Genomic DNA, 23,486 nt, shown 5'->3' with positions numbered 1-23,486 from the left:
AGCTGACAGAATCCAAGATGGCTGCGCCCATGCAGACACTTGGAGGGAAGTTTGGATTGTAATCCATGTGGTCTGGAAAACAGTAATGGCGGCGCCGGCCACCGGAGATAGGAGACGCCAGGCACATCCGACCACGCGGACACAGCGGAGGCCGCGGCTGACGTAATCGCCACTCTGAATGCAGAAGCTCAGGGACGGCGGCGGAGGCCGCGGGAGACGCCATGCCAGATGTATAAGGCGTTACTGTGACTGCGTCCAGAGAGACAGGAGAGGATGCGGGAATGTGCACATCAGGATAACAGATGGGATCCGGTCCTGGAGCGCTGAGCCAGCCTTAGGAGGCATCTGATAGGTAAGAAATGGCGTCCAGATACCCGGATCGTGACAGTTTCCATACGGAACTTAGAAACCTTCACAAACTTGTTCAGTGCCTTGAGGTTGAGAATGGGCCAGGAGGACCCATTCGGTTTCGGGACTAGAAACAGCGGAGAATAGTACCCCCGGCCCTTCTGAGCAAGAGGCACCTGTACTACGACTCCTGTATCCAGGAGGGTCTGTACCACCGAATGCAGAGTGTTTGCCTTTGTCTGGTCCGACGGGACATCTGTCTGGCAAAATCGATGAGGGGGTCGGTTTTTGAGGCTATGGCGTAACCTCGAGTGAAGACTTCCCGTATCCAGGCATCTGAAGTGGTCTTCAACCATTCCTGAGTATACCCTAGAAGCCGGCCCCCCACCCTGGGATCCCCCAGGGGGAGGCCCACCCCATCATGCGGCAGGCTTATCGGTCTTGGCTGCTGGCTGACGGGCAGCCCAGGCTTTTTTGGGCTTCGGCTTACCAGGTTTGGAAGTGCGGGCCTGCTTATGGTACGTCTGACCTTTTGCTTTACCTGAAGGACGAAAGGGGCGAAAGGACGTGCCTTTGGCCTTCGACACAGAAGGAGCTGTATTAGGCAGACAGACAGTTTTGGCAGTAGCCAAGTCAGCCACTATCTTATTTAAGTCCTCCCCAAACAGAATATCCTCCTTGAAAGGGAGTACCTCCAGGGTTTTTCTAGAGTCCAGATCCACAGACCAGGATCTCAGCCACAATATCCGGCGAGCCAGGACTGACGTAGTAGAGGCCTTGGCTGCTAGGATACTGGCATCAGAAGCCGCCTCTTTAATATAGCGAGAAGCTGTGACAATATATGACAAGCATTGTCTAGCATGGTCAGAGGAGATTTCAGCTTCTAACTCCAAGGCCCATGCTTCATTAGCCTCTGCCGCCCATGTAGCTGCAATAGTGGGCCTTTGTGCAGCACCCGTGAGGGTGTAAACCGCTTTTAGACAACCCTCGACACGTTTATCCGTAGGCTCTTTTAGAGACATGACGGTAGTGACAGGTAGAGCTGAGGAAACCACCATCCTAGCCACATGTGAGTCTACTGGAGGAGGCGTTTCCCAATTCTTAGACAGCTCTGGTGCGAAGGGATAATGAGCCAGCATCTTCTTTTGAGGCACAAACTTCGTACCCGGGCTTTGCCAGGGTTCCTGACGTATATCCGCTAGGTGGTCAGAGTGAGGTAAAAATTGTTTAATCACCTTCTGACGCTTGAACTTATCTGGTTTCTTAGGAGGAACGGATGGCTCGGGATCATCCGTAATCTGCAGAATTAATTTAATAGCCTCCAAAAGATCAGGAACATCCACATGTGAACTACCCTCCCCATCAGCCGTATCTGAGTCAGAACCTGTGGGGTCAGTGTATGTGCTGTCTTCATCAGATGAGATGTCAGTGACAGCAGTGGATTGTGAGGAGACGAGTGCTCGCTTAGAGGACCTCTTGGACTTAGGCGAGCGTTGGTCAGACTTTTTAGTAGTCAGGGACTGGTTCAACTTCTTTAATTGAGCAGATAAATCGTCCGCCCACGGCGGGTTAGCTGCAGGGACCACATACGGTTGTACCGGCATTGGGTATCCCATAGGGGGTGTTAGTTTATGAACTAGCGTATGCAGAAGTGTGGAAAAAGCGGCCCACGGAGGGTCAGTATGTGCCTCCGTTGCCACAGTCCCACTGGGGGGCAAGGAGCCCCCAGAACCAGAGCCCACAGCTGCTATATTCTCCCCATATGTGCCTGTGGCTTCAGCAACACCAGCAGTGTGTTCCGCCCCAGAACCGTTACCCTCAGAAGCAGACATGATATAACTTGCAGTATGAGGTAACACAGTACAATTATTAGCAGCACTATATCCCTAAACCCAAACCCCTGCGCAGTGTAGTCAGCACCAGCAGAGATAAAGGAGAGATATGGTGACTAAATCACAGAGAAAAATACGTAATACAGTATATCTTTGTGAAAATCCTATATTAAATAACACCTGATGCACCAAGCCCCCTCAGGTTATAGAATATAGGGATAGCAAGTTGAGTGAAAGACACGAGATGGACACCAGTCAGCTATCAATGCACACACAAATAGTCACAGTTTGTACAATGCAGAGGTTATTACAGACAATAATACTGTACTGGACTAGCTTACACAGCTATATAACAGTAGATATAACACTACACAGTAAGAAAATGGATGTATATCACAGGGTAAGTGTACTATAAACCCCTGATTAAATGCACTCTTTCTTACTAACACTGACTAAAAAGGCAGGTAGAATACTTAAGTGTCATGTAAAGGCACAGCGCTGACAACCAGGCGGCTTTACATAGGAGGATTTGCCCAAGCAGTCCCAGGAACAGTGAGCTGAGGAGTAATGGCACCGCAGACACTAACAGGGAGTGGGGAAAAGACAGAGATGCAGCTCCAGGGCGGGAACACTTGCTGGAAATGGCGCCCTGGGGCTGGGGGAGGGGCTTCAGGTCTAAGTCTTATCCTCCTTGCTGGCAAAACCACTGGGTACTGTGGGCGATATTAAAATCGGTTTTAAGAGAAAACCTGACCTGCGCCCATGCCCTGGTGATCTAGTGGGATCGCCTGTATCCACAGTGTCCACCGCCAGCACACGTGGCCCGCCTCCCACTGACCGCGCCGGATCCTGATAAAGACCGGGTCCCATGAGCGGGACCCACTTACCATCTCCCGAAGCGCGGCCACACGATCCTGGAGAGCCCCAGCCGTGTGTGTCTAACATGAAGAAAACCGAAGCCTCCGCTGTAGGTACCCGGCAACCAGGGCTCGGGAGTGTATAGAGCCGCTGGGGAGAGCTGACGCTGCAGCAGAGAATGTCACAAACATTTACCACCGCTGCTGCCCTTGAAGTCTTCACTTTTTACCTCATAAAAAGCTTTTCTCAGGGCTGCTTGGAGCAGCCCCTCTGTTAAGTGCCTGCTTACAGCAGCACCAACTGACAAACTGAGCTCCTGTGCTGAGAGGCGGGGTGATATAGGAGGCGGCGCTATGCATCTTGGGAAGAAGGTCAAAGCTTTGAGCCTGTTGGTGCCTCGGATCAAGATCCTACTCTACACCCAATTGTCCAGACTTGTGGAGCCCAGTGTACCCCGCAGCAGAAATTCACATTATGCAACATGGAATGAGGCAAAATTCACATTATGCCCCACAAAAATTCAGGGACACAGAGAGTGACAGCAGGGACATAGTGACAGGAAGAGTGACAGCAGGGACAGTGACAGAGTGACAGCAGGGATAGTGACAGAGAGAGTGAAAGCAGGGAGAGTGACAGAGAGTGACAACAGGGACAGGGAGAGTGACAGCAGTGACAGAGTGACAGACAGAGTGACAGAGGGATAGTACCTAATGAGCAGCAGACTGGGCTGTGGTCGGTGATGATGCAGAGGCTGAAGTCAGCGGCGGTGAGAAGGCCCTGGGCAGCAGCAGTCACCAGGAGAAGGCCCTGGGCGGCGGTGCGGAGGATGACATGGATGGTAGTGGTGGAGATGTGGGTGGCTGTGGCAGCAGCGGTGAGTAGGATGTAGGCGGTGTTCGTGAAGAAAAGAAAGCCCAGGGCAGCGGCGCTGTGGAGATGGCCTTCGGTCCCTATGACTGCGGAGCCACCATTTGAAATCTCCCATGGATTGGCAGCCAATCAGGAGCAGCCGCAAAGCCGCTCCTGATTGTCTGCCGGTTCCAGGGCTTGACAGTGCAGAATTTAAAAGGTGGTGGCAGCGGGGGTCAGTGCTCAAAGTGCCGGTATGCCATACGGGTGTATACCGGCCCACTTCGAGCACTGTATATATACAGCCTACCTCCTCCTCCATGGACATCTCTTACTGTTATCTTCAGTTATAGTTAATAGAAAAATAGAAAATCACTTAGTGTGTAGCTCAGATACACCCTGATTGCCAGGATCACCAAATAATCAAACAGTGTGCACTTAGCTTTACTCTCTGCAAGTTTGTGTCTGTGTGTGTGTGTGTGTGTGTGTGTGTGTGTGTGTGTGTGTGTGTGTGTGTGTGTGTGTGTGTCTGAGATGGGGCAGTCTTACGTAGGCAAACGTGTGGGCTATGGAGACCCAGATGTAAGCAAAGATATATAGTTACAAATATGTACCCCTTTATCTATCCCACGAACTTGCCGCCACATTGTGATTGCCATGCGACCTTTCACGGGAATGTAGACAGCCATACAATCCTATGGATCACGGGTGAGGGCATGGTGCACCCGCATGGCCACACACATGCTAGTCGAGGAAATTGACTTTTGATTGCCACAGCTAGTGGCAAAAATGAGGGATGTCTCATCTGTAGGTCCATATATGCATATTTACTTCCAACTGTGCACCAGGTACTGTTTTAATTTATTCTTTGTACTTTTAATGTATAGATAGATCAATATTTATCACAACATATTCCCCATTTTCTACCTTATTCTGTGCAAAATTAATCTAATTTATACTTGTTATAAGAGTTGTACAGTAGTCTGAGGAGTAGGTTTGAAATATCCAGTAACGTTTAATTTTTCTATTTTAATATATGCTGTATATTTTGGGATATATACAGGTTTATTTGTAAATATTAAGATGTGAATCTGTAAAATGCATGTAGTTAGAACTGTTCTACAGTAATTCTACATAGATATATGCAGATTGTTTTGTGTGTGTTGGTGTGTGTGTGTGTGTGTGTGTATGTTTGGAATGCAGAGCCAGGCATTGTGGAGGTATTGGCGGTAGCTGCTTCACCTACTCCTATATCTCCTACTGTTTAAAGGCCAGTGGTAGTGTTTAGAAGAGGTGTGATACATGTGCCCAGTGATCGGGATGCTGGCAGTCACATTACCGACACTGGCATCCCAACCTACAGAATGCTGACAGGGGACAGGGTAATTATATTACCGCTCTCCTGTCCCCTACCGTAGCTCTAACCCACCTGGGGTGGTAGAAAGGGCTGAGATAGTGGCGGCTAAGGCACCAGGGTTAACGGTTAGGGCTAAGACACAGGGGGTGGTGGCTATGGCCCTATAGTGCCTAACCCTAACCCCTCCCCAGTCCTAACCCTAATAGACACCTTTTGGATGTCGGCATTCGGTGTTCCTGCACTGGGATTCCAAGTGGTGTTGGGATTTTGGGGTCAGTCACATGACCACTGGCATCCCGACTGCTGGGATGCTAACCACATCCCCTCAGGAGAGGCTAATTTCTCTGACATGGTTGTTTTGTTGTCTGCAGTTGTTTACTCCTTAATACTACACTCCAGCAGTAGCGTTCCCGACAAGGCAAGGACTTGAATGTTAAAAACTTTTTGTGTTATTGGCTGATACTGTAGCTTTAATTTTCTTTTCATGTACTGTAACTGTGATAGAGTCCAGTAAAAGAGAGCAAATGTAGTTGCTATCAGCCTGAGTGCTCCCACAATGGAATGATATCTCTATTGTCTACTGGCCATACACTGAGTGGGCTCTATTGCTATTGTACATTCTAACACAAGGAAATTGGTTCTATTGTGCAAAAAGCAACCAGAAAACCTAATGTAGTGTACCATTGAAGTGTGGGCTCTAGTTTATACTGGTTACAAATAAATAGTAATGTAATGTATACTGGGTAACATGGGTGATAAGATCTGTTTTATCTGCCTATTGTAAACTAGATGGCAGCAAATATTTTTTATAAAGAAAAAGCTACAGTACATTGGCCCTCATTCCAAGTTGTTCGCTCGCTAGCTGCTTTTAGCAGCATTGCACATGCTAGGCCGCCGCCCTCTGGGAGTGTATCTTAGCTTAGCAGAATAGCGAACGAAAGATTAGCAGAACTGCTAATAAATAATTCTTTGCAGTTTCTGAGTAGCTCCAGACCTACTCACAGATTGCGATCAACTCAGTCCGTTTAGTTCCTGGTTTGACGTCACAAACACGCCCTGCGTTCGGCCAGCCACTCCCTCGTTTCTCCAGACACTCCCGCGTTTTTCCCTAAAACGCCTGTGTTTTTTTAGCACACTCCCGGAAAACGCTCAGTTACCACCCAGAAACGCCCCTTTCCTGTCAGTCATTCACCGAACAGCAGTGCGACTGAAAAGCGCCGCAGGATCCACAGCAAAGCTGCTAACTTTTTAGTTAAATAACTAAGCGCATGCGCTCTGCATGCCTTGCGCATGCGCAATTAGCAACAAATCGCAGCATAACTAAAATCGGCAATGAGCGAACAACTTAGAATGACCCCCATTGTGTGCTGGTGACTAGGCAATGTGCTCTGTATTTTGCATAAATTCCTGGGTAATTGGCTTGGTAATCTATACTTGCCACCAAACAATGCTGTTTTCTATACTAGTCACAAGGAAATGGACTGTGTATTATATACATTGGACAAGGCAATAGGCTTTTTATTGCATGAAAGTCACCAGAATATGGCAAATAAATGATATACAGGTTGAGTATCCCATATCCAAATATTCCGAAATACGGAATATTCCGAAATACGGACTTTTTTGAGTGAGAGTGAGATAGTGAAACCTTTGTTTTTTGATGGCTCAATGATTACAAACTTTGTTTAATACACTAGAGATGAGCGCCGGAAATTTTTCGGGTTTTGTGTTTTGGTTTTGGGTTCGGTTCCGCGGCCGTGTTTTGGGTTCGACCGCGTTTTGGCAAAACCTAACCGAATTTTTTTTGTCGGATTCGGGTGTGTTTTGGATTCGGGTGTTTTTTTCCAAAAAACCTAAAAAACAGCTTAAATCATAGAATTTGGGGGTCATTTTGATCCCAAAGTATTATTAACCTCAAAAACCATCATTTCCACTCATTTTCAGTCTATTCTGAATACCTCACACCTCACAATATTATTTTTAGTCCTAAAATTTGCACCGAGGTCGCTGGATGACTAAGCTCAGCGACCCTAGTGGCCGACACAAACACCTGGCCCATCTAGGAGTGGCACTGCAGTGTCACGCAGGATGTCCCTTCCAAAAAACCCTCCCCAAACAGCACATGACGCAAAGAAAAAAAGAGGCGCAATGAGGTAGCTGTGTGAGTAAGATAAGCGACCCTAGTGGCCGACACAAACACCGGGCCCATCTAGGAGTGGCACTGCAGTGTCACGCAGGATGTCCCTTCCAAAAAACCCTCCCCAAACAGCACATGACACAAAGAAAAAAAGAGGCGCAATGAGGTAGCTGTGTGAGTAAGATAAGCGACCCTAGTGGCCGACACAAACACCGGGCCCATCTAGGAGTGGCACTGCAGTGTCACGCAGGATGGCCCTTCCAAAAAACCCTCCCCAAACAGCACATGACGCAAAGAAAAAAAGAGGCGCAATGAGGTAGCTGTGTGAGTAAGATAAGCGACCCTAGTGGCCGACACAAACACCGGGCCCATCTAGGAGTTTCACTGCAGTGTCACGCAGGATGGCCCTTCCAAAAAAAAACCCCCAAACAGCACATGACGCAAAGAAAAAAAGAGGCGCAATGAGGTAGCTGTGTGAGTAAGATAAGCGACCCTAGTGGCCGACACAAACACCGGGCCCATCTAGGAGTGTCACTGCAGTGTCACGCAGGATGTCCCTTCCAAAAAACCCTCCCCAAACAGCACATGACGCAAAGAAAAAAAGAGGCGCAATGAGGTAGCTGTGTGAGTAAGATAAGCGACCCTAGTGGCCGACACAAACACCGGGCCCATCTAGGAGTGTCACTGCAGTGTCACGCAGGATGTCCCTTCCAAAAAACCCTCCCCAAACAGCACATGACGCAAAGAAAAAAAGAGGCGCAATGAGGTAGCTGTGTGAGTAAGATAAGCGACCCTAGTGGCCGACACAAACACCGGGCCCATCTAGGAGTGGCACTGCAGTGTCACGCAGGATGGCCCTTCCAAAAAACCCTCCCCAAACAGCACATGACGCTAAGAAAAATTAAAGTAAAAAGAGGTGCAAGATGGAATTGTCCTTGGGCCCTCCCACCCACCCTTATGTTGTATAAACAGGACATGCACACTTTAACCAACCCATCATTTCAGTGACAGGGTCTGCTACACGACTGTGACTGATATGACGGGTTGGTTTGGACCCCCCCCAAAAAAGAAGCAATTAATCTCTCCTTGCACAAACTGGCTCTACAGAGGCAAGATGTCCACCTCATCATCATCCTCCGATATATCACCGTGTACATCCCGCTCCTCACAGATTATCAATTCGTCCCCACTGGAATCCACCATCTCAGCTCCCTGTGTACTTTGTGGAGGCAATTGCTGCTGGTCAATGTCTCCGCGGAGGAATTGATTATAATTCATTTTAATGAACATCATCTTCTCCACATTTTCTGGATGTAACCTTGTACGCCGATTGCTGACAAGGTGAGCGGCGGCACTAAACACTCTTTCGGAGTACACACTTGTGGGAGGGCAACTTAGGTAGAATAAAGCCAGTTTGTGCAAGGGCCTCCAAATTGCCTCTTTTTCCTGCCAGTATAAGTACGGACTGTGTGACGTGCCTACTTGGATGCGGTCACTCATATAATCCTCCACCATTCTTTCAATGTTGAGAGAATCATATGCAGTGACAGTAGACGACATGTCCGTAATCGTTGTCAGGTCCTTCAGTCCGGACCAGATGTCAGCATCAGCAGTCGCTCCAGACTGCCCTGCATCACCGCCAGCGGGTGGGCTCGGAATTCTGAGCCTTTTCCTCGCACCCCCAGTTGCGGGAGAATGTGAAGGAGGAGATGTTGACAGGTCGCGTTCCGCTTGACTTGACAATTTTCTCACCAGCAGGTCTTTCAACCCCAGCAGACTCGTGTCTGCCGGAAAGAGAGATCCAAGGTAGGTTTTAAATCTAGGATCGAGCACGGTGGCCAAAATGTAGTGCTCTGATTTCAACAGATTGACCACCCGTGAATCCTTGTTAAGCGAATTAAGGGCTCCATCCACAAGTCCCACATGCCTAGCGGAATCGCTCCGTGTTAGCTCCTCCTTCAATGTCTCCAGCTTCTTCTGCAAAAGCCTGATGAGGGGAATGACCTGACTCAGGCTGGCAGTGTCTGTACTGACTTCACGTGTGGCAAGTTCAAAGGACATCAGAACCTTGCACAACGTTGAAATCATTCTCCACTGCGCTTGAGACAGGTGCATTCCACCTCCTATATCGTGCTCAATTGTATAGGCTTGAATGGCCTTTTGCTGCTCCTCCAACCTCTGAAGCATATAGAGGGTTGAATTCCACCTCGTTACCACTTCTTGCTTCAGATGATGGCAGGGCAGGTTCAGTAGTTTTTGGTGGTGCTCCAGTCTTCTGTACGTGGTGCCTGTACGCCGAAAGTGTCCCGCAATTCTTCTGGCCACCGACAGCATCTCTTGCACGCCCCTCTCGTTTTTTAAATAATTCTGCACCACCAAATTCAAGGTATGTGCAAAACATGGGACGTGCTGGAATTTGCCCATATTTAATGCACACACAATATTGCTGGCGTTGTCCGATGCCACAAATCCACAGGAGAGTCCAATTGGGGTAAGCCATTCAGCGATGATCTTCCTCAGTTGCCGTAAGAGGTTTTTAGCTGTGTGCGTATTCTGGAAAGCGGTGATACAAAGCGTAGCCTGCCTAGGAAAGAGTTGGCGTTTGCGAGATGCTGCTACTGGTGCCGCCGCTGCTGTTCTTGCGGCGGGAGTCCATACATCTACCAAGTGGGCTGTCACAGTCATATAGTCCTGACCCTGCCCTGCTCCACTTGTCCACATGTCCGTGGTTAAGTGGACATTGGGTACAGCTGCATTTTTTAGGACACTGGTGACTCTTTTTCTGAGGTCTGTGTACATTTTCGGTATCGCCTGCCTAGAGAAATGGAACCTAGATGGTATTTGGTACCGGGGACACAGTACCTCCAACAAGTCTCTAGTTGGCTCTGCAGTAATGATGGATACCGGAACCACGTTTCTCACCACCCAGGATGCCAAGGCCTCAGTTATCCGCTTTGCAGTAGGATGACTGCTGTGATATTTCATCTTCCTCGCAAAGGACTGTTGAACAGTCAATTGCTTACTGGAAGTAGTACAAGTGGGCTTACGACTTCCCCTCTGGGATGACCATCGACTCCCAGCAGCAACAACAACAGCGCCAGCAGCAGTAGGCGTTACACGCAAGGATGCATCGGAGGAATCCCAGGCAGGAGAGGACTCGTCAGAATTGCCAGTGACATGGCCTGCAGGACTATTGGCATTCCTGGGGAAGGAGGAAATTGACACTGAGGGAGTTGGTGGGGTGGTTTGCGTGAGCTTGGTTACAAGAGGAAGGGATTTACTGGTCAGTGGACTGCTTCCGCTGTCGCCCAAAGTTTTTGAACTTGTCACTGACTTATTATGAATGCGCTGCAGGTGACGTATAAGGGAGGATGTTCCGAGGTGGTTAACGTCCTTACCCCTACTTATTACAGCTTGACAAAGGCAACACACGGCTTGACACCTGTTGTCCGCATTTCTGTTGAAATACTTCCACACCGAAGAGCTGATTTTTTTTGGTATTTTCACCAGGCATGTCAGTGGCCATATTCCTCCCACGGACAACAGGTGTCTCCCCGGGTGCCTGACTTAAACAAACCACCTCACCATCAGAATCCTCCTGGTCAATTTCCTCCCCAGCGCCAGCAACACCCATATCCTCCTCATCCTGGTGTACTTCAACACTGACATCTTCAATCTGACTATCAGGAACTGGACTGCGGGTGCTCCTTCCAGCACTTGCAGGGGGCGTGCAAATGGTGGAAGGTGCATGCTCTTCACGTCCAGTGTTGGGAAGGTCAGGCATCGCAACCGACACAATTGGACTCTCCTTGTGGATTTGGGATTTCGAAGAACGCACAGTTCTTTGCGGTGCTTTTGCCAGCTTGAGTCTTTTCAGTTTTCTAGCAAGAGGCTGAGTGCTTCCATCCTCATGTGAAGCTGAACCACTAGCCATGAACATAGGCCAGGGCCTCAGCCGTTCCTTGCCACTCCGTGTGGTAAATGGCATATTGGCAAGTTTACGCTTCTCCTCCGACAATTTTATTTTAGGTTTTGGAGTCCTTTTTTACTGATATTTGGTGTTTTGGATTTGACATGCTCTGTACTATGACATTGGGCATCGGCCTTGGCAGACGACGTTGCTGGCATTTCATCGTCTCGGCCATGACTAGTGGCAGCAGCTTCAGCACGAGGTGGAAGTGGATCTTGATCTTTCCCTAATTTTGGAACCTCAACATTTTTGTTCTCCATATTTTAATAGGCACAACTAAAAGGCACCTCAGGTAAACAATGGAGATGGATGGATACTAGTATACAATTATGGATGGACTGCCGAGTGCCGACACAGAGGTAGCTACAGCCGTGAACTACCGTACCGTGTCTGCTGCTAATATAGACTGGTTGATAATGAGATGTAGTATGTATAAAGAAGAAAGAAAAAAAAAACCACGGGTAGGTGGTATACAATTATGGATGGACTGCCGAGTGCCGACACAGAGGTAGCTACAGCCGTGGACTACCGTACTGTACTGTGTCTGCTGCTAATATAGACTGGATGATAATGAGATGTAGTATGTATGTATAAAGAAGAAAGAAAAAAAAAACACGGGTAGGTGGTATACAATTATGGACGGACTGCCGAGTGCCGACACAGAGGTAGCTACAGCCGTGGACTACCGTACTGTGTCTGCTGCTAATATAGACTGGTTGATAAAGAGATGTAGTATGTATGTATAAAGAAGAAAGAAAAAAAAACCACGGGTAGGTGGTATACAATTATGGACGGACTGCCGAGTGCCGACACAGAGGTAGCTACAGCCGTGGACTACCGTACTGTACTGTGTCTGCTGCTAATATAGACTGGATGATAATGAGATGTAGTATGTATAAAGAAGAAAAAAAAACCACGGGTAGGTGGTATACAATTATGGATAGACTGCCGAGTGCCGACACAGAGGTAGCTACAGCCGTGGACTACCGTACTGTACTGTGTCTGCTGCTAATATAGACTGGTTGATAATGAGATGTAGTATGTATGTATAAAGAAGAAAGAATAAAAAACCACGGGTAGGTGGTATACAATTATGGACGGACTGCCGAGAGCCGACACAGAGGTAGCTACAGCCGTGGACTACCGTACTGTACTGTGTCTGCTGCTAATATAGACTGGATGATAATGAGATGTAGTATGTATAAAGAAGAAAGAAAAAAAAACCACGGGTAGGTGGTATACAATTATGGACGGACTGCCGAGTGCCGACACAGAGGTAGCTACAGCCGTGGACTACCGTACTGTACTGTGTCTGCTGCTAATATAGACTGGTTGATAATGAGATGTAGTATGTATGTATAAAGAAGAAAGAAAAAAAAACCACGGGTAGGTGGTATACAATTATGGACGGACTGCCGAGTGCCGACACAGAGGTAGCTACAGCCGTGGACTACCGTACTGTACTGTGTCTGCTGCTAATATAGACTGGATGATAATGAGATGTAGTATGTATAAAGAAGAAAGAAAAAAAAACCACGGGTAGGTGATATACAATTATGGATGGACTGCCGAGTGCCGACACAGAGGTAGCTACAGCCGTGGACTACCGTACTGTACTGTGTCTGCTGCTAATATAGACTGGATGATAATGAGATGTAGTATGTATAAAGAAGAAAGAAAAAAAAACCACGGGTAGGTGGTATACAATTATGGACGGACTGCCGAGTGCCGACACAGAGGTAGCTACAGCCGTGGACTACCGTACTGTACTGTGTCTGCTGCTAATATAGACTGGATGATAATGAGATGTAATATGTATAAAGAAGAAAAAAAAAACCACGGGTAGGTGGTATACAATTATGGATGGACTGCCGAGTGCCGACACAGAGGTAGCTACAGCCGTGGACTACCGTACTGTACTGTGTCTGCTGCTAATATAGACTGGATGATAATGAGATGTAGTATGTATAAAGAAGAAAAAAAAAACCACGGGTAGGTGGTATACAATTATAGACGGACTGCCGAGTGCCGACACAGAGGTAGCTACAGCCGTGGACTACCGTATTGTACTGTGTCTGCTGCTAATATAGACTGGATGATAATGAGATGTAGTATGTATAAAGAAGAAAGAAAAAAAAACCACGGGTAGGTGGTATACAATTATGGATGGACTGCCGAGTGCCGACACAGAGGTAGCTACAGCCGTGGACTACCGTACTGTACTGTGTCTGCTGCTAATATAGACTGGATGATAATGAGATGTAGTATGTATAAAGAAGAAAAAAAAAACCACGGGTAGGTGGTATACAATTATAGACGGACTGCCGAGTGCCGACACAGAGGTAGCTACAGCCGTGGACTACCGTACTGTACTGTGTCTGCTGCTAATATAGACTGGATGATAATGAGATGTAGTATGTATAAAGAAGAAAGAAAAAAAAACCACGGGTTGGTTGGTATACAATTATGGATGGACTGCCGAGTGCCGACACAGAGGTAGCTACAGCCGTGGACTACCGTACTGTACTGTGTCTGCTGCTAATATAGACTGGATGATAATGAGATGTAGTATGTATAAAGAAGAAAAAAAAACCACGGGTAGGTGGTATACAATTATGGATGGACTGCCGAGTGCCGACACAGAGGTAGCTACAGCCGTGGACTACCGTACTGTACTGTGTCTGCTGCTAATATAGACTGGATGATAATGAGATGTAGTATGTATAAAGAAGAAAAAAAAACCACGGGTAGGTGGTATACAATTATGGATGGACTGCCGAGTGCCGACACAGAGGTAGCTACAGCCGTGGACTACCGTACTGTACTGTGTCTGCTGCTAATATAGACTGGATGATAATGAGATGTAGTATGTATAAAGAAGAAAAAAAAAACCACGGGTAGGTGGTATACAATTATGGATGGACTGCCGAGTGCCGACACAGAGGTAGCTACAGCCGTGAACTACCGTACTGTGTCTGCTGCGACTGGATGATAAATAATGATATAAAAAATATATATATATCACTACTGCAGCCGGACAGGTATATATTATATAATGACGGACCTGCTGGACACTGTCTGTCAGCAGAATGAGTTTTTTATAGAATAAAAAAACACCACACAAGTCACACGACGAGTGTTTAACTTTTTCAGGCAATCACAATATAGTATACTATACTGGTGGTCAGTGTGGTCAGGTCACTGGTCAGTCACACTGGCAGTGGCACTCCTGCAGCAAAAGTGTGCACTGTTTAATTTTAATAATATGTACTCCTGGCTCCTGCTATAACCTATAACTGCTCCCCAGTCTCCCCCACAATTAAGCTGTGTGAGCACAGTCAGATATTATACATAGATGATGCAGCACACTGGGCTGAGCACAGATATGGTATGTGACTGAGTCACTGTGTATCGTTTTTTTCAGGCAGAGAACGGATTATATTAAATAAAACTGCACTGGTGGTCACTGGTCAGTGGTCAGTCACTAGTAAACTCTGCACTCTCTAGTACTCCTAAGCTCCAGTAAATCAAGTGTCTCTGTCTCAATCTCACTCTCTCTCTTCTAATCTAAATGGAGAGGACGCCAGCCACGTCCTCTCCCTATCAATCTCAATGCACGTGTGAAAATGGCGGCGACGCGCGGCTCCTTATATAGAATCCGAGTCTCGCGATAGAATCCGAGCCTCGCGAGAATCCGACAGCGTCATGATGACGTTCGGGCGCGCTCGGGTTAACCGAGCAAGGCGGGAAGATCCGAGTCGCTCGGATCCGTGTAAAAAAAGCTGAAGTTCGGGCGGGTTCGGATTCCGAGGAACAGAACCCGCTCATCTCTATAATACACAAAGTTATTAAAAATATTGTATTACATAACCTTCAGGCTGTGTGTATAAGGTGTATATGAAACATAAATGAATTGTGTGAATGTAGACACACTTTGTTTAATGCACAAAGTTATAAAAAATATTGGCTAAAATTACCTTCAGGCTGTGTGTATAAGTTGTATATGAAACATAAATACATTCTGTGCATAGACTTAGGTCCCATCACCATGATATCTCATTATGGTATGCAATTATTCCAAAATGCGGAAAAATCCGTTATCCAAAATACCTCTGGTCCCAAGCATTTTGGATAAGGGATACTCAACCTGTACTAACTTTCAGACACTAGCCACCAGATAATATTGTATTATACACTGCTCAAAAAAATAAAGGGAACACTTAAACAACACATCGTAGATCTGAATGAATGAAATATTCTTATTAAATACTTTGTTCTTTACATAGTTGAATGTGCTGACTACAAAATCACACCAAAATTATCAATGGAAATCAAATTTATTAACCCATGGGGGTCTGGATTTGGAGTCACCCTCAATATCAAAGTGGAAAAACACACTACCGGCTGATCCAACTTTGATGTAAAGTCCTTAAAACAAGTCAAAATGAGGCTCAGTAGTGTGTGTGGCCTCCACGTGCCTGTATGACCTCCCTACAACCCAAACAAGTGGCTCATGTAGTGCAGCTCATCCAGGATGGCACATCAATGCGAGCTGTGGCAAGAAAGTTTGCTGTGTCTATCAGCGTAGTGTCCAGAGCATTGAGGTGCTACCAGGAGACAGGCCAGTACATCAGGAGACGAGGAGGAGGCCGTAAAAGGGCAACAACCCAGCAGCAGGACCGCTACCTCCGCCTTTGTGCAAGGAGGAACAGGAGGAGCACTGCCAGAGCCCTGCAAAATGACCTCCAGCAAGCCACAAATGTGCATGTGTCTACTCAAACGATCAGAAACAGACTCCATGAGGGTGGTATCAGGGCCCGTTGCCCACAGGTGGGGGTTGTGCTTACAGCCCAACACCGTGCAGGACGTTTGGCATTTGCCAGTGAACACCAAGATTGGCAAATTCGCCACTGGCGCCCTGTGCTCTTCACAGATGAAAGCAGGTTCTCACTGAGCACATGTGACAGACGTGACAGAGTCTGGAGACGCCAAGGAGAATGTTCTGCTGCCTGCAACATCCTCCAGCATGACCGATTTGGCAGTGGGTCAGTAATGGTGTGGGGTGGCATTTCTTTGGGGGGCCGCACAGCCCTCCATGTGCTCGCCAGAGGTAGCCTGACTGCCATTAGGTACCGAGATGAGATCCTCAGACCCCTTGTGAGACCATATGCTGGTGCGGTTGGCCCTGGGTTCCTCCTAATGCAAGACAATGCTAGACCTCATGAGGCTGGAGTGTGTCAGCAGTTCCTGCAAGACGAAGGCATTGATGCTATGGACTGGCCCGCCCGTTCCCCAGACCTGAATCCAATTGAGCACATCTGGGACATCATGTCTCGCTCCATCCACCAATGCCACGTTGCACCACAGACTGTCCAGGAGGTGGCGGATGCTTTAGTCCAGGTCTGGGAGGAGATCCCTCAGGAGACCATCTGCCACCTCATCACGAGCATGCCCAGGCATTGTAGGGAGGTCATACAGGCACAAGGAGGCCACAGACACTACTGAGCCTCATTTTGACTTGTTTTAAGGACATTACATCAAAGTTGGATCAGCCTGTAGTGTGTTTTTCCACTTTCATTTTGAGGGTGACTCCAAATCCAGACCTCCATGGGTTAATAAATTTGATTTCCATTGATAATTTTTGTGTGATTTTGTTGTCAGCACATTTAACTATGTAAAGAACAAAGTATTTAATAAGAATATTTCATTCATTCAGATGTAGGATGTGTTATTTTAGTGTTCCCTTTATTTTTTTGAGCAGTGTATATTAGAGATGAGCGGGTTCGGTTTCTCTGAAACCGAACCCGCACGAACTTCATGTTTTTTTCACGGGTCCGAGCAGACTCGGATCCTCCCGCCTTGCTCGGTTAACCCGAGCGCGCCCGAACGTCATCATGACGCTGTCGGATTCTCGCGAGACTCGGATTCTATATAAGGAGCCGCGCGTCGCCGCCATTTTCACACGTGCATTGAGATTGATAGGGAGAGGACGTGGCTGGCGTCCTCTCCATTAGAAATTAGATTAGAAGAGAGAGAGAGATTGTGCAGAGTCAGACAGAGTTTACCACAGTGACCAGTGCAGTTGTTGTTAGTTAACTTTTATTTATTTTAATATAATATATCCGTTCTCTGCTATATCCGTTCTCTGCCTGAAAAAAAACGATACACAGCAGCAGCCAGTCACACAGTGTGACTCAGTCTGTGTGCACTCAGCTCAGCCCAGTGTGCTGCACATCAATGTATAAAAGGCAAAGCTTATAATAATTGTGGGGGAGACTGGGGAGCACTGCAGGTTGTTATAGCAGGAGCCCCCAGGAGTACATAATATTATATTAATTTAAAATTAAACAGTGCACACTTTTGCTGCAGGAGTGCCACTGCCAGTGTGACTAGTGGTGACCAGTGCCTGACCACCAGTATAGTAGTATATTGTTGTATGTATTGTATACTATCTCTTTATCAACCAGTCTATATTAGCAGCAGACACAGTACAGTGCGGTAGTTCACGGCTGTGGCTACCTCTGTGTCGGCAGTCGGAACTCGGCAGGCAGTCCGTCCATCCATAATTGTATTACAATATATACCACCTAACCGTGGTATTTTTTTTTCTTTCTTTATACCGTCGTCATAGTGTCATACTAGTTGTTACGAGTATACTACTATCTCTTTATCAACCAGTGTACAGTGCGGTAGTTCACGGCTGTGGCTACCTCTGTGTCGGCAGTCGGCAGGCAGTCCGTCCATCCATAATTGTATTATTATTATAATATATACCACCTAACCGTGGTTTTTTTTTCATTCTTTATACCGTCATAGTGTCATACTAGTTGTTACGAGTATACTACTATCTCATTATCAACCAGTGTACAGTGCGGTAGTTCACGGCTGTGGCTACCTCTGTGTCGGCAGTCGGCAGGCAGTCCGTCCATCCATAATTGTATTATTATTATAATATATACCACCTAACCGTGGTTTTTTTTCCATTCTTTATACCGTCGTCATAGTGTCATACTAGTTGTTACGAGTATACTACTATCTCTTTATCAACCAGTGTACAGTGCGGTAGTTCACGGCTGTGGCTACCTCTGTGTCGGCAGTCGGCAGGCAGTCCGTCCATCCATAATTGTATTATTATTATAATATATACCACCTAACCGTGGTTTTTTTTTCATTCTTTATACCGTCGTCATAGTGTCATACTAGTTGTTACGAGTATACTACTATCTCTTTATCAACCAGTGTACAGTGCGGTAGTTCACGGCTGTGGCTACCTCTGTGTCGGCAGTCGGCAGGCAGTCCGTCCATCCATAATTGTATTATTATTATAATATATACCACCTAACTGTGGTATTTTTTTTTCTTTCTTTATACCGTCGTCATAGTGTCATACTAGTTGTTACGAGTATACTACTATCTCTTTATCAACCAGTGTACAGTGCGGTAGTTCACGGCTGTGGCTACCTCTGTGTCGGCAGTCGGCAGGCAGTCCGTCCATCCATAATTGTATTATTATTATAATATATACCACCTAACCGTGGTTTTTTTTTCATTCTTTATACCGTCGTCATAGTGTCATACTAGTTGTTACGAGTATACTACTATCTCTTTATCAACCAGTGTACAGTGCGGTAGTTCACGGCTGTGGCTACCTCTGTGTCGGCAGTCGGCAGGCAGTCCGTCCATCCATAATTGTATTATTATTATAATATATACCACCTAACCGTGGTTTTTTTTTCATTCTTTATACCGTCGTCATAGTGTCATACTAGTTGTTACGAGTATACTACTATCTCTTTATCAACCAGTGTACAGTGCGGTAGTTCACGGCTGTGGCTACCTCTGTGTCGGCAGTCGGCAGGCAGTCCGTCCATCCATAATTGTATTATTATTATAATATATACCACCTAACTGTGGTATTTTTTTTTCTTTCTTTATACCGTCGTCATAGTGTCATACTAGTTGTTACGAGTATACTACTATCTCTTTATCAACCAGTGTACAGTGCGGTAGTTCACGGCTGTGGCTACCTCTGTGTCGGCAGTCGGCAGGCAGTCCGTCCATCCATAATTGTATTATTATTATAATATATACCACCTAACCGTGGTTTTTTTTCCATTCTTTATACCGTCGTCATAGTGTCATACTAGTTGTTACGAGTATACTACTATCTCTTTATCAACCAGTGTACAGTGCGGTAGTTCACGGCTGTGGCTACCTCTGTGTCGGCAGTCGGCAGGCAGTCCGTCCATCCATAATTGTATTATTATTATAATATATACCACCTAACCGTGGTTTTTTTATACCACCTAACCGTGGCAGTCCGTCCATAATTGTATACTAGTATCCAATCCATCCATCTCCATTGTTTACCTGAGGTGCCTTTTAGTTCTGCCTATAAAATATGGAGAACAAAAAAGTTGAGGTTCCAAAATTAGGGAAAGATCAAGATCCACTTCCACCTCGTGCTGAAGCTGCTGCCACTAGTCATGGCCGAGACGATGAAATGCCAGCAACGTCGTCTGCCAAGGCCGATGCCCAATGTCATAGTACAGAGCATGTCAAATCCAAAACACCAAATATCAGAAAAAAAAGGACTCCAAAACCTAAAATAAAATTGTCGGAGGAGAAGCGTAAACTTGCCAATATGCCATTTACCACACGGAGTGGCAAGGAACGGCTGAGGCCCTGGCCTATGTTCATGGCTAGTGGTTCAGCTTCACATGAGGATGGAAGCACTCAGCCTCTCGCTAGAAAACTGAAAAGACTCAAGCTGGCAAAAGCACCGCAAAGAACTGTGCGTTCTTTGAAATCCCAAATCCACAAGGAGAGTCCAATTGTGTCGTTTGCGATGCCTGACCTTCCCAACACTGGACGTGAAGAGCATGCGCCTTCCACTATTTGCATGCCCCCTGCAAGTGCTGGAAGGAGCACCCGCAGTCCAGTTCCTGATAGTCAGATTGAAGATGTCAGTGTTGAAGTACACCAGGATGAGGAGGATATGGGTGTTGCTGGCGCTGGGGAGGAAATTGACCAGGAGGATTCTGATGGTGAGGTGGTTTGTTTAAGTCAGGCACCCGGGGAGACACCTGTTGTCCGTGGGAGGAATATGGCCGTTGACATGCCAGGTGAAAATACCAAAAAAATCAGCTCTTCGGTGTGGAGGTATTTCACCAGAAATGCGGACAACAGGTGTCAAGCCGTGTGTTCCCTTTGTCAAGCTGTAATAAGTAGGGGTAAGGACGTTAACCACCTCGGAACATCCTCCCTTATACGTCACCTGCAGCGCATTCATAATAAGTCAGTGACAAGTTCAAAAACTTTGGGTGACAGCGGAAGCAGTCCACTGACCAGTAAATCCCTTCCTCTTGTAACCAAGCTCACGCAAACCACCCCACCAACTCCCTCAGTGTCAATTTCCTCCTTCCCCAGGAATGCCAATAGTCCTGCAGGCCATGTCACTGGCAAGTCTGACGAGTCCTCTCCTGCCTGGGATTCCTCCGATGCATCCTTGCGTGTAACGCCTACTGCTGCTGGCGCTGCTGTTGTTGCCGCTGGGAGTCGATGGTCATCCCAGAGGGGAAGTCGTAAGCCCACTTGTACTACTTCCAGTAAGCAATTGACTGTTCAACAGTCCTTTGCGAGGAAGATGAAATATCACAGCAGTCATCCTACTGCAAAGCGGATAACTGAGTCCTTGACAACTATGTTGGTGTTAGACGTGCGTCCGGTATCCGCCGTTAGTTCACAGGGAACTAGACAATTTATTGAGGCAGTGTGCCCCCGTTACCAAATACCATCTAGGTTCCACTTCTCTAGGCAGGCGATACCGAGAATGTACACGGACGTCAGAAAAAGACTCACCAGTGTCCTAAAAAATGCAGTTGTACCCAATGTCCACTTAACCACGGACATGTGGACAAGTGGAGCAGGGCAGGGTCAGGACTATATGACTGTGACAGCCCACTGGGTAGATGTATGGACTCCCGCCGCAAGAACAGCAGCGGCGGCACCAGTAGCAGCATCTCGCAAACGCCAACTCTTTCCTAGGCAGGCTACGCTTTGTATCACCGCTTTCCAGAATACGCACACAGCTGAAAACCTCTTACGGCAACTGAGGAAGATCATCGCGGAATGGCTTACCCCAATTGGACTCTCCTGTGGATTTGTGGCATCGGACAACGCCAGCAATATTGTGTGTGCATTAAATATGGGCAAATTCCAGCACGTCCCATGTTTTGCACATACCTTGAATTTGGTGGTGCAGAATTTTTTAAAAAACGACAGGGGCGTGCAAGAGATGCTGTCGGTGGCCAGAAAAATTGCGGGACACTTTCGGCGTACAGGCACCACGTACAGAAGACTGGAGCACCACCAAAAACTACTGAACCTGCCCTGCCATCATCTGAAGCAAGAAGTGGTAACGAGGTGGAATTCAACCCTCTATATGCTTCAGAGGTTGGAGGAGCAGCAAAAGGCCATTCAAGCCTATACAATTGAGCACGATATAGGAGATGGAATGCACCTGTCTCAAGTGCAGTGGAGAATGATTTCAACGTTGTGCAAGGTTCTGATGCCCTTTGAACTTGCCACACGTGAAGTCAGTTCAGACACTGCCAGCCTGAGTCAGGTCATTCCCCTCATCAGGCTTTTGCAGAAGAAGCTGGAGGCATTGAAGAAGGAGCTAACACGGAGCGATTCCGCTAGGCATGTGGGACTTGTGGATGCAGCCCTTAATTCGCTTAACAAGGATTCACGGGTGGTCAATCTGTTGAAATCAGAGCACTACATTTTGGCCACCGTGCTCGATCCTAGATTTAAAGCCTACCTTGGATCTCTCTTTCCGGCAGACACAGGTCTGCTGGGGTTGAAAGACCTGCTGGTGACAAAATTGTCAAGTCAAGCGGAACGCGACCTGTCAACATCTCCTCCTTCACATTCTCCCGCAACTGGGGGTGCGAGGAAAAGGCTCAGAATTCCGAGCCCACCCGCTGGCGGTGATGCAGGGCAGTCTGGAGCGACTGCTGATGCTGACATCTGGTCCGGACTGAAGGACCTGACAACGATTACGGACATGTCGTCTACTGTCACTGCATATGATTCTCTCAACATTGATAGAATGGTGGAGGATTATATGAGTGACCGCATCCAAGTAGGCACGTCACACAGTCCGTACTTATACTGGCAGGAAAAAGAGGCAATTTGGAGGCCCTTGCACAAACTGGCTTTATTCTACCTAAGTTGCCCTCCCACAAGTGTGTACTCCGAAAGAGTGTTTAGTGCCGCCGCTCACCTTGTCAGCAATCGGCGTACGAGGTTACATCCAGAAAATGTGGAGAAGATGATGTTCATTAAAATGAATTATAATCAATTCCTCCGCGGAGACATTGACCAGCAGCAATTGCCTCCACAAAGTACACAGGGAGCTGAGATGGTGGATTCCAGTGGGGACGAATTGATAATCTGTGAGGAGGGGGATGTACACGGTGATATATCGGAGGGTGAAGATGAGGTGGACATCTTGCCTCTGTAGAGCCAGTTTGTGCAAGGAGAGATTAATTGCTTCTTTTTTGGGGGTGGTCCAAACCAACCCGTCATATCAGTCACAGTCGTGTGGCAGACCCTGTCACTGAAATGATGGGTTGGTTAAAGTGTGCATGTCCTGTTTTGTTTATACAACATAAGGGTGGGTGGGAGGGCCCAAGGATAATTCCATCTTGCACCTCTTTTTTCTTTTCTTTTTCTTTGCATCATGTGCTGATTGGGGAGGGTTTTTTGGAAGGGACATCCTGCGTGACACTGCAGTGCCACTCCTAGATGGGCCCGGTGTTTGTGTCGGCCACTAGGGTCGCTAATCTTACTCACACAGCTACCTCATTGCGCCTCTTTTTTTCTTTGCGTCATGTGCTGTTTGGGGAGGGTTTTTTGGAAGGGACATCCTGCGTGACACTGCAGTGCCACTCCTAGATGGGCCCGGTGTTTGTGTCGGCCACTAGGGTCGCTAATCTTACTCACACAGTCAGCTACCTCATTGCGCCTCTTTTTTTCTTTGCGTCATGTGCTGTTTGGGGAGGGTTTTTTGGAAGGGCCATCCTGCGTGACACTGCAGTGCCACTCCTAGATGGGCCCGGTGTTTGT

At 47.2% G+C, this 23,486-nt stretch overlaps 1 long non-coding RNA gene across 1 annotated transcript in view; it reads right to left on the bottom strand.

Annotated features, from left to right (window-relative positions):
• The window catches only part of LOC134956944 (uncharacterized), a 166,597-nt gene that overhangs the window by 21,305 nt on the left and 121,806 nt on the right, over positions 1-23,486 (bottom strand). The window lies entirely within an intron of this gene.

This window comes from Pseudophryne corroboree, chromosome 9 (assembly GCF_028390025.1).
Source record: "Pseudophryne corroboree isolate aPseCor3 chromosome 9, aPseCor3.hap2, whole genome shotgun sequence".
Lineage (NCBI taxonomy): Eukaryota > Metazoa > Chordata > Amphibia > Anura > Myobatrachidae > Pseudophryne > Pseudophryne corroboree.
The sequence above is the reverse complement of the archived record's forward strand: the minus strand, read 5'-3'. Positions and strand labels throughout refer to the sequence as shown.